The 4,921-nt window shown below is 46.6% G+C and overlaps 1 pseudogene; it reads left to right on the top strand.

Annotated features, from left to right (window-relative positions):
* The first annotated feature begins 2,895 nt into the window (after nt 1-2,895).
* LOC131410881 (ferritin light chain 1-like) lies at nt 2,896-3,590 on the top strand (annotated as a pseudogene).
* The last annotated feature ends 1,331 nt before the right edge of the window (nt 3,591-4,921 follow it).

Raw genomic sequence — 4,921 nt, 5'->3', positions numbered from 1 at the left:
AGAAGAGGCAATTGTTACAGAGAAGTTGATTTTGTCCTTAGCAAAGAAAAGATACTCTGGTTACCAGGCACTGCCTCCTTAGGAGGAAGGCAGGGAACTGTAAATAATAAGTTTTTTTCTGTCATCAATAATTTTTAAAGGATCACACTTGTAGTTTAAGAAAGTTAGAGCTGAAAAATAAAGACTTTTCACTGACATTTTCCTAACCATGGAAATTTGTTTTCAACACATATACTAAGGATCTTTATCTTAACCAGGGTTCGCAAGCACTAGGCTCCTATAGGAATAGATGAAGAAAATTAAAGTCAGTGAGGCATTATTAAAAGAATCAGCCTTGATTTTTCAACCCAGGAACAAAAGGACAAGGGTCCTTTGTGAGGGTCTAGGATGCCCATGGCTGCGCCTTTTAGACCTTCAGAGGAGAATGAGCACATGCGCCCACCTTCTACCAGGAGCAATTACCCACCAGCTGCCCTCCATGGTTCCCATAGCAGCAGGAGACCGTTGGGTCACCCTCACCTCACACTGGGCAGACAGTTGGGGCCTCTAGTCTCTGCCAAAATTTCCACCCACCACACCTCCAGGCCAAGCAGCTTGTGACAGGTGAAGCATTCCTTCCTGGAGAGTGCTCTCACCTCAGACCACTCCCCGCACACCAGTTCAGCAGCTCCCGGGGGGGGGGGGGGGGGGGGGGGGGGGGGGGGGGCACGCCCAAGGATGGGCAGATCTAGATTCAACTTCCAGAGAAACTGAGAGACACCTTGGTTGATGGGCATCGTTATGTGTGGAATTCCCATCTGCCCCTCACTCAGCCTCAGCATTGTCTATACTTCCAGGCACAGTATAATTCTCATCTCCTGTCTTGATTATGGGACAGTTGAAGGGTGATGGATTTTAATACACATAAACGCTCACGCAATATTCTCAACAAATACATTTTATTTATTTCATACATTGAGGCTTACATTTCGTTACAGAATTATCTTGCAAAAATCATACTCAGTAAACTGCCATCTCTAACTCCCAGAAATGTGTGATTCTAGAATTCTATTCTTTCTCCATTTGAAAGGGCATTATTCAGAGTGCACTGGCCTGCTACTTGAACAGTCTTTGAGAGAAAAAGACAGCCTCTCTTGTATCTTTTCGCATTATGTATAAAAGAACTGCCTGTCCTCCCAGGGCTAAGGGACAGATGCCAGGGTGAGCTGAGGCTCAGCAGTGTGGGATGACTGTGAAAATATTGACATTTGACAATAGGCCCCAACCACCAACTGTGACAACTCAGCAGCTGGCCCAACCCAGACAGGTTATGGATGCAGCCAAAAGAACTTGTCCCCAAACTGTTCCCAGATGAAAAGGTTTCTGTTGTGGGACAACTCCTCTGACCCTTACCCCAGGCAACTGGATGACAGCCCTGACTTACTTGCATCTTACCACAACCAGAGAGAATTGCTCATGTGCAGGGAGATGGATTTTCCTCTGTAACCTGCTCTTTTCTCTATTCACAAAACTTTCCCACAACTCCTAGGAAGGAGAACATTAGCTTTCAAAGGAAAGCACCATCAGAGTGACGGTAGGTAAGAGCTCATAACACCAATGTGCTGCCATTGCTCCTGGTCTCCATTATCGCCCCTGACGTGCCTTGGCTTCAACTTGGTCTACCAAGTCAAGCAGAATTTGCCTATTTCTCAAATGTTCTCCCTCCTCCAACCTCCATTTTCTGATACTTCCATGTATCAGTCAGGGTCCACTCATGAAAACATAACCCATACCACGTAACGGGAAGTAGTTACACAGGTATTGGAAAAACCAAAAAGCCGACAAGAGATGGTGAGGCAACCTAGAGATCAGCAAGAGCAGGGAGCTGTTATCATCCCTAGGGCTGGAGGAAGAAGGGCAGGAGGTGGTGTTAACAGAGTCCATGAGTAGAACTGGAACCACAAAGGTGGTGCCACCTCGATGGAGACACTCCCCCTCCTCCCACCCTCAATCTTCGCCCAGTGCTTCCCACTGGCAGCACCCGGTTGGCAAGGCAGCCTGGGAAATGTAGTTGTATGGTCAGCCCCTTGCAATACCAAGAGTGGAGAGTGGAGCTGAGAACAAACTGGAAAATGACTAGCACTCTCTGGAAACGTCATTTCTGCAACAAATGAGAGCTCAAAATCCTCTGCAAGTGGACTCTGCACTTTGATCAGACTACCTTACGTAGTGCAAACTTCACAGAGCAAGGGAGTCAGGTGCTGTCACCAAGGTGGGACCAATGACTTTGCCCAGTGTTTGCCAAAGAGGATCCTTGCAAAACTAGTTTTGGGAAATGTTAGCAGTTGTGGTAGGGAAGGAGGGAGGAAAAGAATCAGGGAAAACAAGAATGTTTTTAGCAGAGATTAGGTAAGATCTGATTTGCATTTTTACAAGAGAAACCTGGTTGTGGTTTACAGCAGGGCTTCTCAAACTTTAATGAGCATACAGATCACCTAGGGATCGTGTTAAACTGCAGATAATTTAGCAGGCTGGGGTGGTGCCTGAGATTCTGCATTTCTAGCAGGTACCTAGGTGATGTTGGTGATGCTGGTCCATTGACCACATTGAAAACAAGGATTTAGGGAGACTCTTGAGTTTGTCTAAATGCTGATAGGAAAGATCCAGGAGGGACAAGGTGTTGATCCAGAAAGAGAGAAAGAACATAGAAGAGGCAGTGCGCCTGGTGGTCCGGATCTGTCTCTTGCTTCAAGTGTTTGGACAGAACAGACTTGAGGATGCCTCTTCTTCCAGCTTCCCACCACCCTCCAACCTGTTTTCCCCTCACAACTTCTGGGACTATCTTCTCGGTGGTCCTCTGCCTCCCGCACCAGCCAACACCACTTTTTGTGCTTAGCTCCTTATTGCCGACCAACCATGAGCTCTCAGATTCGTCAGAATTATTCCAATGAGGTGGATACCACCGTCAACCGCCTGCATCTGCGGGCCTCCTTCACCTACCTCACTCGAGGCTTCTGTTTCCACCATGAGGATGTGGCTCGTGAGGGCGTGGGCTACTTCTTCCTTGAGTTGGCTGAGGAGAAGCCCGAGGGTTCCCAGCATCTCTTGAAAATGCAAAACTAGCGCAGTGGCCACGCCCTTTTCCAGGACGTGCAGAAGCCATCCAGAGATAAGTGGGTAAAACTCTGGACCCCATGGAAGCTGCCATGACCCTGGAGAAGAACCTGAATCAGGCCCTTTTGGATCAGCATGCCCTGGGTACTGCCCACACAGACTCTCATCTCTGTAACTTCCTGGAGAGCCACTTCCTAGATGAGGAGGTGAAACTCATCAAGAAGATGCGCAAGCCAGCCCCGGCGGCCTGGGTTGTGTTCCCAGGCACAGAACCACACCACTCCTCTGTCAGTATTCATGCTATGGCGGCGACTCACATAGAAGAACTAGAAGGACTTACAACTAGAATATACAACTATGTACTGGGGCTTTGGGGAGGGAAAAAAAAGAGGAAGATTGGCAACAGATGTTAACTCAGGGTGAATCTTTCTCAGAAAAAAAAAAAGATGATATTGGGCGACCACCTACCTAACCTCTACAGGTGGGCTGGCCCCTAGGCTGGGCTGAATGAGTTTCCCTTCGAAAGGCTCACTTGCAAGCAGAACAAGGAGCCTCTGGAGCCCAGCGGCCTTTGAGAGGGCCCTCTGGCATCTCCCTGATGTCAGGGTTTCTGCTTGAGCCTCTCCCTACAGCCACTAGGCAGCTTTTTAACCACCTTGAAGCCCTCCCCCAAGCCATGGAGAAAACGGAAACCATAAAGCTTTTTGCAACAACAACACAAAAAAGAAGATTTCTGAGAATGGGGGAGAGGATAGGGTGCTGGGCATAGATGAAGGAAGTGACCTTAGGTGGAAAGAGACAGATCCTCCTTGAAAACAGGAGGAAACAAAAGAAGCCGAATGCAGAAGCAGGAGGTTTAGTGTCCAATAATTTTGCAAAATCCTTTTGATCAACATTAAACAGATTTCAGTTCGTATAGGTTTCATAACTGTGGTTTCTTTCAGAAGCTTTAATGTACTAATGTGTAATGTGAATCAGTCGGAGGTTTCTTAATAATAATTCACTGTGGACCTCTTTTCATGGATCACGTAGGGGGCTTGTGTTCTGGAAAACATGCTTGGAAAACACAGACCCACTTAATATATGCCTGGACTTTCCCAGCTATTAAATGGAGACAATAAGATCTGACAATTACTTCATAATGACATTGTGAAGATAAGTTTGAAAAATATGTATTTCATAGTTAAGTTCTTGGTATAGAGATTCAAACAGGGAAAGGCATATGTTCCATCAACAATCTAGTCCAGGTGGTCATCTGAGAAAGTAGAGCAGGCTGTTATCCAGGAGACCTCCTGGGGTGACATTTAATTACCTTGCTGAATTTACCAAAGCTCTCAGTCTTGCAGGCTCAGAGACTGTTTCCTCAACACACCCAGAGCAGACATCTCTCAGAAGCGAGTGTGCATGAACCAGTATCTCAAGATAGAAACAAACTAAAATTTATTAATTTACAACAGTGAGGGCTATGTCTGTCACATGGGCCATTATAACCTTATTTATTCATTCAAGAGTACTGATTGATTGCCTATTATATGCTGGGTTATGAAATGGGCATAAGATCCAGGTAGTGCGAATCAGTATCCCTCCGGGAAAGTGATGCACAGATCTTTCCGCTGACATTAAGCTTGAGAGGATGGGACTCTTGGACTGCTGGGAGATTAAAGGTGTTGTAAAGGCTGCCGGCAGAGAGTAAGATGGACATGCAAAGAAAAGCAGAGACAAACTGTGTTGAGAACTGGATGGAGAGAGAGTCCTATTGGCAGCGAGTCCACGGTTCCAGTCCCTGAGACCCTAGATTATTTGGCTCTTCCTCCTACCCTCTAAATTA

This window comes from Diceros bicornis, chromosome 2 (genome assembly GCF_020826845.1).
Source record: "Diceros bicornis minor isolate mBicDic1 chromosome 2, mDicBic1.mat.cur, whole genome shotgun sequence".
NCBI lineage: Eukaryota > Metazoa > Chordata > Mammalia > Perissodactyla > Rhinocerotidae > Diceros > Diceros bicornis.
The sequence above is the reverse complement of the archived record's forward strand: the minus strand, read 5'-3'. Positions and strand labels throughout refer to the sequence as shown.